General features: G+C 44.6%; 1 pseudogene across 1 annotated transcript; it reads right to left on the bottom strand.

The window, feature by feature from the left end:
• Positions 1–423: 423 nt before the first annotated feature.
• Positions 424–3,411, bottom strand: LOC102908448 (E3 ubiquitin-protein ligase Mdm2 pseudogene; annotated as a pseudogene). Its single transcript, XR_013044325.1, has one exon. The product of XR_013044325.1 is annotated as an E3 ubiquitin-protein ligase Mdm2 pseudogene (transcript).
• Between the last annotated feature and the right edge of the window lie 8,149 nt (positions 3,412–11,560).

Consider the following 11,560-nt stretch of genomic DNA (forward strand, 5'->3'; position numbering starts at 1 on the left):
AGATAGATAGGTAATCTTCAAACACTTCATAGACCTAGAGAATATGGCATTTAAATAACTTAAAATTCTGTTGACGTGAGACACAATTGCTCCTGGCTACACCAATTGATCCCGAGAGAATGTTGGGCTTCTAAGACATTTCCATTTGGAAGTTTGTCTTTTTGTCACAAAATGGCCTACTGGGCAAAGAACTGCCCTTGCCTTGACGGCTGACAGTACAAATATAATGCTGTCCTTTCTGGACAAGCGGGACACAAGGAAAGCGACCACTGTACTCTGCCAAGACAGGGTAAGATGGTCTTTCAGAAATCCTGCTTCTGAAAATGGTCTGTCATATACTCTAGGCCTGTAGCCAATTTAAATACACCAACAATGCTGAGAAACATTAGGTGACTGTCCAGGCTGCCAGCTGTCTTGGTCTACTTTTTTTTTTTTTTTTTTTTTTTAAATATTTAATAAATCATTTATTTGCAAATAAATAATGTATGTATACCACACCTAAATAAACATTTGCAAACTGGTAATCCCCAAGGATATCATTTCTGAATTACAAATTGTAGAGAGAAGCTTCACTGAGTCACAGGAGCCAAAACTGCAGCAGTCGCTCCTGCCATTCTCCTACTTATGTGATGGATACTTCATCAAGGAGTGTTTTCTGTTTTTGATGCTTACATCAACAAGGTTAGCACAAAACTGTCCTTTGGTTACTCTAAACTTATAGTCCGGAGGATTTTATTTTCCTATACTTGAGCCCCTTCTATACATGGCCCTTCAAGCAAAGGGAAAGATTCTTATTATGATTCAAGAGGTTAATCTACATGGAGAATTCATTTTAAAATACTACGCATGTTTTAAAATGAGTTCTCTTTATCCATGTTCTGAATTACTCTCTCTGCTGAATGGTTTCTACACCTAGCCTAAGTACAGCCTGAAACTTAGGCAACATTGGGAACCATGGGGCTAAGTCCAAGGAGGTGCTTCTAAGGGCCTCAGAATTCTCCACCTGAGAGATCAGTACATCATCTGCTCCACTCCGTATGACAACACACTTGAAAATACGGTGCATGTTTTTTACTTACATACCACCAGATACAACTCGTACCTTTAAAAAAAAATTGTGTGCACATGGGGCACGTGTGGTTATCGGAGGACAACTTGTGGAACTGGTTCCCTTCTTCCCCTTTTTGGGGGCTCCAGAGATCAAATTTACATCATCAGGCTTATACAAGCAAGTGCCTTACCAAGAGTCATCTCTCCAGCCCACAGCCACTAGAGAACTAAGGAGTTTCAGAATTTCAAAAACTTAAATATTCAATCCTTCACACAGCTTCTAACTCCTTACGCGAGAGGTACTAAATAAATTAAATGTTCTTTATTAACAGAGGGAAAAAAGGAAATCAAATGCTTCTAATGCAGTCGATCCTCAGAAAGGGCACATCATCATTTGCAGCTGGAGAGGACACATTTCACTTCCAACCATCCTTCCAATTGGAAATTACTTAAAACATAAGGAAAATAAAAAAGGAGCCACACAGCCAACGCAGAGTATATCAAAACCCAAATGTAAATATAATCAAGTGAAGTTTTCCTGAAAGAAGGAAACAGTCACTATTCATACCCTCAAGGAGATCAATTATACAACAAAGTTTAAGTGGACGAAGACACTTTTCTCACTTTAGTGTAGATAAAAATAAATGCAAATAAAAATAAGACGCATGTTGTCTAATTTGGGGGTTATATAGTTAGAAATATATAATTCTATTTTTATGGGCAGGGCTAGTTGAAATAAGTTAGCACAATCATTTGAATTGGTTGTCTGCACACTGGGCAGGGCTTATTTCTTTTTTTTAGCTTCTTTGCACATGTGAAACATGACATGAGATGTCCGGTTTTGCCATGAACGATGCAGCCGTTTTTAGGCCGCCCTTGGCAAATCACACATGGTTCAGTGGCATTGAGAGAGAAGCCGGATTCCATGCTTTCTCCTCTGTTCTGTGTCTCCTCCTTCTCCAACTCTTTGACATCTTCTTGGCTGCCGTACACAATGCTGCTGGAAGTGGATGGCTGGGAGCAGTCCTCACTGTCCTGTGACTGGAAGGCATGTCCTTCTTTATCATCACTTTCCTCAAGGCACGGCTCCTGAGAGTCACTCACTGTAGTTTTTTTTCCATCAGGCACATCTAAGCCTTCTTTTTCGGCGATCTCTCTGTTATCTTTCCCTTTCCCTTCGGGAAGCCAATTCTCACGAAGGGTCCAACATCTGTTGCAGTGGGGTGGAAGCGGGGGATTCATTTCACCGCAAGAGTTGCATTTCCAATAGTCAGCTAAAGAAATTTCAGGATCTCCCTCAAAGGAGTCTGCATCACTTTCTCCTGTCTGATACACCGTGACTCGATAGACCTCATCATCCTCATCTGAGAGCTCATGCCCTTCTTCACTCAGGCTGTAATCTTCTGAGTCAAGAGACTCAACTTCAAATTCTACACTAAATTGATCGGAACCCGAATCCTGATCCAACCAATCACCTGAATGTTCACTTACACCATCATCAAGGTCCTGGTTTGAGGGGGTCTCTGTGGACTCACTGCTGCTGCTTCTTTCACAGCATATCTCCCGTAACACACACAGAGCCAGGCTTTCATCAAAGGAGAGGGACCTGTGGCGCTTCCTCTGTCGCTCACCAGGTAGTTCATCTGCGTTTTCTTCTGTCTCACTAACTGCTCTCCTTCTGGATGAGGTAGACGGTCTGGAAACTGGATCTGAAGAGGAAGGCTTCTCTTCTGGTGGCTCCTGCACAGGGTCCTTCCGATCACTGCCACCTTCAGGTTGACACCTGCTCTCACTCATGGATGTGCCGGAGTCTGCAGGCTCTTGCTGACTTACAACCACCAAGTTTCTGTAGATCATTGTATATATTTTCCTGTGCTCTTTCACAGAGAAGCTCGGCACTCCAAACAAATCTCCTAGAAGATCATTTGAACAATACACAATATGTTGCTGCTTCTCATCATATAATCGTTTAGTCATAATATACTGGCCAAGATAAAATATAATCTCTTTCATAGTATAAATATCCTTTTGGGCACCGACAGACTGTAACAACTTCAAAAGCAATGGTTTCGGTCTCACCAGAGTCTCTTGTTCCGAAGCTGGAATCTGTGAGGTGCTTACAGCACCGTCAGTAGACACAGACATGTTGGTATTGCACATTGGCCTGGATTGCAGACCGGAGAGGGGCCGTCGTCGGGGTGGGAGAGGCCACAGGTGTCCCCGTCTCCTGCTCGCCGGTACCCCAGCTGCTGCTGCTTCTCCCCCGCGTGGCTCCCGCCCGGCCCGGCCCGACCCTTCACGGGACACGCGGCGGCCCCGCGGCCTGGACCTGGACCTGGGCCTGGGCCCGGGCGACCATTTCACTCCGGAGCTCGAGCGACGGCGGACTCAGAGCGCGGCCGTCCCTCGGCTTCCCTCCGGGGGCCGCGGAGGGCCCCCTTGGTCTACTTTTACAAGATTCCTGAAAGTTGCTTGCATCCATCTACCATTTCTCAGGTACCATTATGTTCCTTCTCAGGTCTTTGATGTGGTTGAAAACTAGATAGTTGTAATTTCCTCAGTTATGATAAAAGATAAGTTAGATATAAAACCTTAAACTCACAAATATAAGATAGATAGGACATCTTCTTTAATATTGTAACTATAATTCTTGCTCGGTAATTGTTTTGTTATATGTAATTTTACCATGTTAAAGTTAAAACCTTCCTTTTTAAAAAAAAGAGAAAAAGGGGAAGTGCTGTGGATATCGCTCTATATAAATAAAACACTGATGGCCAATGACCAGGCAGGAAGTAGGTTGCCAGGCAGGAAGTAGGTGGGACAAGGAGAGAGGAGAATTCTGGGAAGCAGAAGGCTGAGGAGGGAGACACTACAGCCACCGCCAGGACAAGCAGCATGTAAAGACTCTGGTAAGCCACCAGCCAGGTGGCAAGGTATAGATTTATAAAAATGGGTTAATTTAAGATAAAAGAACAGTTAGCAAGAAGCCTGCCACGGCCATACAGTTTATCAGTTTATAAGTGATATAAGCATCTGAGTGATTATTTTATAAGTGGATTGTGGGACTGCGGGGCTTGGGGAACCTGGAGAGAAGCCCTCCAGCAACAGGAGACAGCCATTGTTGGGCTACTCAGACCATAGCGTAAGCCACTCTATTAAATCATACACACACACACACACACACAAACACACACACACACACACACACACACACACATACACGTAAGCACACACACAGACACACACATACTCACATGCACACACACTATAGAAAGAGATATATGTTCATTCTATCAGTCTGTTCCTGTAGAAAACCCTACCTAACACAACCACTATCACAGTTTGTAAGGTCACAACAGAGAAGGCAGCAGAGGGAGTCCATTATTTGAGGAGCTCTGGGAAAGGGTTCTGGGCAGGAGGAGCAAATCCAAACAATCTGAGCTGAGAAAGGCGTTCTCAGAGTGACAGTACCCCACAGGCTGCCAGCAGACCCAGGAATGGAAACGAAGGAGAGAATGATCCTCGAGGCTGTTGGAAAGAAGGAGGGCTGTTAGCACCGTACAGGTCATTGCTGCTGTTGATTGCCCAATGACTTCCATTTTCCCTTCTCCTCACTCTGTTTTTCCATCTCATCGCCTCTACATAGCGACCACGTGCTTCAAAGGGTAGCCGACACTTACCAGGTTCATGAATGGGTCAACTTGGGCTAGCCTTGCTATTTTAGCCTGTGGTCAACTCACTGTGATCCTATGGGGAGGGGGAGAGAGAGAGAGAGAGAGAGAGAGAGAGAGAGAGAGAGAGAGAGAGAGAGAGATGAAGAAAGAGACAGAGAGAGAATGACCCTAATTCCTCAACTCCTTTGGACCTGAAAACAACAAAATATCTCATTATTCTGCACAAATATTCTCATGAACTCCCATGAGGAGAAATTCAGCTCTGTGCACATCAGAAGAAAGCAGAAGCTGGGACTTGGAGGGCATCCTGAGCCGTTCTCCTTGACGATTTTTACAATACGAATCTATTCTTCTTGAAGGCAGTTAACTTGGGTTTTCTTGTCTCAGCATGCAGAGTTACGGTCCACTGGGATGCTATCACGTTGTTTTGTGACTTGTTCTTGTTCTACTTTAAAAAGAGATCATTGCAGCTGTAACAATAAGGGGCTTTATTGATGTGTGCAGTAAACAGAAGAGCAAGAGGAAAAGTAGATCCCAATTATAGTAGAATATGTGAAAAACTGTAGTGAATGTGTCTCTGTTGGCCTTGCAGACCAAGGGAAGTAGATAAAAAAATAAATTCACTTAGGAGAAAATCATTGGTTCCTATGAAGGGCATGCTGTGGGATATAGGACGAGCATAGGTAACCTCCCACAACCCATGAGAAGATTTGGATTGGGAAACTTATTATGGTGCTGATCATCGATATGAGAAAGAGCTAAGTCTAAGCTTGGGTAGAGAACAAGGGGTTCAGTTCTGGCTGGGTTGAAGCTTGAGAACCTCTCTTTCTATGATGAGGCATGTCGAGTATATACTTTAATACATGAGTCTGGTATTGGGTGAGAAATCAGAGCTGGAGAAAAAAATCTGTAAGTCATCAGCATAAAAGGAGATTTTCAAGTCAGTGGATTTAGATGAGGTAAACTGCAGGATTAAATAATAACTAAAAGAGAACCGAGGTTGGAGCTCGTTCAAGGTGTGGAGACAGACTGGGAGAGTGGTGGAGGACGCTAGGACCAGAAAGGAGGAGAGCATCAGGAGCTATGGGAGTGACTGACATATAAGGGAATTGTTCAGGGCTAGTGAGATGGCCCTTGCCACCAAGCCTGATGATCCGAGTTCAGTCCCCGAACCCACATCATAGAAGAAGACAACCAAGTCCTGCAAGTTGTTCTCTGACCTCCACATCTCCATCATGGCACATACACACTTGTGCATGCACACAGGCGCACACACAAAACATAGACACATGTTGAAAAGAGGCTTGAACCCTGAAATCCTGGCCAGTTGAGTGAGGTAGGGTGGGGTGGGGTGGGGTAGTGTAACTGTCAGTTTATCGGGCATGATCTAAATCTGAGCTATCAGAAGATTCTTAAATATTTGTGCAATAATTTAACTGTGCTCTCCGTTTGTGTTTTCATATCTATACATTGAAGACAATTTTCCCATCTAGAGAAGCTCGGATGAGTCAAATTGTCTTCTGTCTTAAATTTAAATTTCCAGCCATGTTGGAAAAGAGAGTTTATGGTTCCACAGACTTCCTTTTTGGAGAGAGCATTTATCTTAAATCTTCCAACTGATCAGGAATAAAACCATCCTGAGTCTATGACATGCGTTTATATTCCAGGAGCCGAATCTTGCTTTTCTTTTGTTGTTGTTTTAATAAGATCCCATGTTTCCGGTGGTGCCCCCTCCTCCACACCCCGTGTCTTGTCATTTCCCTGCATGCGCTGAAATCCGCATCTCCCAGCCCCGCAGCCCGAAACTCTGTTAAGTTCAGCGGAGAAGCCGGGGCCAATGCTAGCACCCGCCCTTTTGACCAGGTGCAGGGGAACAAAGACGGGCCCACATACCCTTGCTCTGAAGGTGTAAGCGGAAACCGAAATTCTCGTAAAGCAGCTCAACATTTTACTCAAATTTCCTGAGCAGTGTATTCATATCCAGGGGGAAAGCGAGTTCTGTCGTACCATGGAAAGAAACAACATAAAGTATTAAGAGAAAGAAACTCAACAGGCACATTTGCAGGTACGGTTGGTAATGTAACTTACATTTTTCCTCCCCCCCCCTTTTTTTAGCACTAAGATGCTTCTACTGTCCATTTTTGCAGGTCTCTTTGAATGGAGGAAACATATTGGTTCTCAAATACACCTCACTATGTTTGTGCCTTCCAAATGTTTGATTTATCTGCCAGGACAGGATTTAGGTCTAAAACGGGAAGGGCAGGGTTTAGGGCTCATTCACTCACCTCCCTCCGGCCTGTGAATGCTGAGGTGTCCTAAACTTCAGGCATTCTTTGAAAGCTTAGCTCAGGGAGATTTTTTTCACATTATTTACTCTGGTCCAATGCAAATATTTGTCTATTAAGAAATATACAGCATACTGAAGTCATAAACCCACCATCTGCTTACGAAGAGCCAACACCCCCTGTAAAGAGCCGGATCCAGGCGGGTAGCCTGTTTCTCCTGCTCTCAGGAAAAGGCGATTGACGCGATGGGGCCCTGCTTTGTTTGAGCTGCCCCATGCTAAGATTGCCGGATAAAATGTCCGAGAGGGTGTGTGTGTTTGTCACAGCCCATAAAGATTGCGTTCAGGTTCTCTTGCACAAATCTTCTTACAGTAATGGAGTCAGAAAGAAGCTGTGTCGCCATCAGCTTTAGGAAAACGGATGCCTTTGTGGATTCTGTGTTCCGATGTTCAGGAATAAAGAATGTAACAAGAAACCATTTGGCATGTTGCCATGGTTGTGAGCTTGTCAGCAGGGCTGGCTTCTGGGGAAGGAGATCTTCATCGCCGTTCCTAAGAAGGACAGAGGGGATGGGATAAAAACAGCAAACAAAGAAAACCTCTAGTCACAGTGGTGTGTGTCTTTAAAATGATCGGTAGCCCTTATTTTAGACTGATGATGTGTAGCTGAACTCGATCCCACAGCTCTCCCTGAAGTGTTTGCTTTGGCACTTAAGAGTGAGTTTACCGGAACTGGAAAGTGATCCTGGATTGGAGAGTTGTTCTTGAAGCAGCCGTTTGCTGTTGTACAGGGGACACAGCCTTCAGCTCTCTACTTCACACCGAGTGTCACCCCGAAGGGTTGCCTCTGGCATGGTTCTTCTATGGGAAAATCCATATACAAGATGAAGATGGAAAACTGACTCACTTCTGGGTTTTGGAACTTGAAAGTTGTGGAACAAACAGCAAAGGCATTTTTATTGTACCAAGATGCTAGACTGATGCCCACACGCCTGAACCAGGAACAAAATTACCTCCTCAGACTCCCGGTGGTTTCTCTCAGTTTGTACAAATTTTGCCAAAATCCAATATGAAAACACCTTAAGTTTAACTTGCTTATTTGGGGTAAATTAATAAGGAAGATTCTCTTAGCATACTGGTTGGTGTAAATGAAATTCAGCAGTATTTCATAGGACTAACAGAATAAAGAAACTATGATTTCAACATGGTGACAGACCCAGGTGAAGGCGTAGAGTCTGAGAGACAGCCGAGGGCCCCAACTTTACCCCGCTCTTGTGTTGGTACCCGGCACCCGGAAGGCTTTGGTCCCCTTGGCTTCCTATTGCTGAACATGGAGTCTGGGGGCACAGCTCAGCTGGTAGAGGGCTTGCCTGGCAGGCATGCAGCCTTGAGTGTGTTACCACCGCATAAGTGGGTGTGGTGGGGTGCCCCTGTAACCTCAGCTCTGGAGGCAGATGCAGGAGGATTAGAAATTCAAGGTTATCCCCAGCCACACAGTGAACTCAAGGCCAGCATAGGATTCCTGAAACCCTGTCTGAAAAGCAAACAAATCACAGCAGCACCAAAGCAGAAGCAAGAAGGGAATTACAAAAGAAGGAGCGCTGATCACAATACCTGGAGGGAGGCCAGTCTACCTCGCTGCGGTAACCCAGATCCCTTCAGGGAATGGTGGGCACAGGGCAGATGGCTTTGGAAGCCTGAGGGGAGCAAAGAGGTGGAGGAGAGCAGACTTCCAAAATTAGTAGAGAGTTCTGTGGAGGGGAGAGGCTCTTGGAAAGAAAGGGAAGAGCAGGGCTGGAGAGAGGCCTCTCCTGGTTAACAGTATTCTTAAGACCCAGGTTCAGTGCCTCACACCCACGTGAGAGATGTCACAGCTCCTGTAATTCCAGGTCCAGTGGATACAGTGCCCTCTCGTGGCCTGCACAGTCAACTGCCCACATGTATGCACATGCACACATACAACACAGGCTTAATTTATCTTATGTTCTTCATATCGCACAAACCAAATGCAGAATACTAGGAAGCTGAGTCCATGGACGCATGATCTAGATCTGCTGGGTTTGAGTTCCGGCTCCACTAATGAGCAGTGTGACCTTTTAGCCAAGTGATGGAACACCAAAGAGAGAATAACAGAATTCCCACTGGTGCATTATTAATGCATGTGAAGATGTCACCATTGTGCCCGGAGCATTGAAAGAGTCAGTGCTGCATCTAAACACATCAACCGGAGTAACCAGCTGCTCCCCAGGAATGACTTTGCTTCTGAGTTAAAGCCACAGCATTGGCTTTATGTATTCCATAAACATTATTAAAACTTAATTCAGAGTCCAGAGATCACATAAAACGAGGCAGAAATTTGTCTGGAGATTAGAAATAGAACCCAGCAAACTTACTGTGAGACATGGCTGCTTCCCTGTAGCAAGGCTTCTTTTGCAGTGCATCATGGGAAATTTTGGCGTTTCCTTACCCCTGGTGGAAATCCTGCAAGTTGGACATGAGAGGGACAAACAGCTGTACTAGTGTTCTAGGGCTGTCATAGTGAAGTAGCCCACCGGTGACTTTAACAATTATTGGCTCGCTGTGCTGGAGACTGGAGGGCTTGGACTGAGATGCTGGGATTCTGTGTGTGGACGCCTCTTTATCCAAATTTCTCTCTTTTATTGAAGTGGCTTTTTTTTCTCACATGATATATTCTGATTATGGTTTTCCCTTTCTCTACTCCTCCCAGTTCCTCCCCACATCCCCTCCTATCTGGATCCACCCACTTTCTGACTCTCATTATAAAACAAACAGGCTTCTAAAGAATAATAATAAAATAAAATAAGATAAACAGAAACTAACACAGTGGATTAGGACAAAACAAACATATAAAGAAAAGAGCCAAAGGGAAGGCACAAGACACAGACCCAATTATCTGCACATACTCAGGAATCTCGTCAAAACACTAAACTGGAAACCATAATAAATATGCAAAGAGCCTGTAGGGTAAAAAGAGAGAAGGAAAAATATGAAGAAAATCAAATAAATATACTAAAAGTAATGACAAAAAGAAAAATGTAAAACCTGGACATGACATTATGAGACAGGGACCCTCCAAAGATGCTGTTGAGTTTGTTTCCTGTTGGCATGCTGGGCATGGTCTGCCCTTAAGAGTGGTTTGTTTCCCGGTGAGACTCCCCTTTAGAAAGCCAAGTGTTTATTTGCAAGTGGTTATGAAGTGGAACTAGCTTCTGGGTTGGGGAAGGGGCCTTGTGTCCACTTCTCCTTTGTGCTTATAGTCTTCCTACCTCCTCTTCTGCAAGGGTCCCTGAGCCCTGAGGGGAGGGATTTGATTGAGACATTCATTGCACTGGTTGCTTCAAGGTCTCTCTCTGTCTCTCTCTGTCTCTGTCTCTGTCTCTGTCTCTGTCTCTCTCTCTCTCTCCATATTGTATGACTGTGGTTCTCTGCATTTATTCCTATTTGCTGCAGGGGGAAGCTTCTCTGGTGATGACTGGGCAAGGCACAGATCTATGAGAATTTCAGAATGTCATTGGGAATCATTTTGTTGCTGCCCTTGCTGTTACTGTTATGGTTTTAGAACAGAACTATTTGTTTTTAATCCTAGGTCCCTGACCTATCTAGACTCAGATTCTCTTTTTTTTTTTTAAATTTTTTATTCAACCTAATTTCTTTATTGATTCCTTGGGAATTTCATCATACACCCTCATTCTGCCTACCTCCTGGTCCCCCCTCCCCTCAACCCTGCAGTACCACCCCAAAAGAAATTTTTAAAAAATCAAACCAAACAAAACAAAGCAAGCAAACAGACAAAGCAACAAAATCAAATCAAAACAAAACCAAAAACCCTCCTCACTCCTCCATCTTTCTGGCCTCTCCAATGTTGTTAGAGTTTTCCGCCTTGCCCACAGGGACAAATCTTTGTCACTCGCCAGTCCCACAGCCACTCAGACCCAACCAAGTAAACACAGAGACTTATATTGCTTACAAACTGTATGGCCGTGGCAGGCTTCTTGCTAACTGTGCTTATAGCTTAAATTAGTCCATTTCCATAAATCTATACCTTGCCACGTGGCTGGTGGCCCACCGGCATCTTCACATGCTGCTGGTCATGGCGGCGGCTGCAGCGTCTCTCCCTGCCTTCCTGTTCTTTTATTTCTCCTCTCTGTTAGTCCCGCCTATACTTCCTGCCTAGCCACGACCAATCAGGTTTTATTTATTGACCAATCAGAGCAACTTGACATACAGACCATCCCCCAGCACAGCCAAGTGCAGACCATCTCAGACACCTGCACTCAGGCCCATGGTCCTAATCATCCTCTATGCAGACCTGCTGGGTAACACCACAAGGAACCCAAGAAGGGCTCCCACAGGACATACATTAACATCCCACAGCACTCCAACACCTCTTCGTTCATCCTGGTGGCATTGGGAGCTTGTGTGTCACACAGTACACTCTTTTGTCCTATCAACTTTACTAGCAAATGTTCATTGCAATGAGTCATTGGTTGATTCAAGGCCCCTGGTTTCTGGCACACCATCTCATTAGATC

Source organism: Peromyscus maniculatus, chromosome 14 (assembly GCF_049852395.1).
Source record: "Peromyscus maniculatus bairdii isolate BWxNUB_F1_BW_parent chromosome 14, HU_Pman_BW_mat_3.1, whole genome shotgun sequence".
NCBI lineage: Eukaryota > Metazoa > Chordata > Mammalia > Rodentia > Cricetidae > Peromyscus > Peromyscus maniculatus.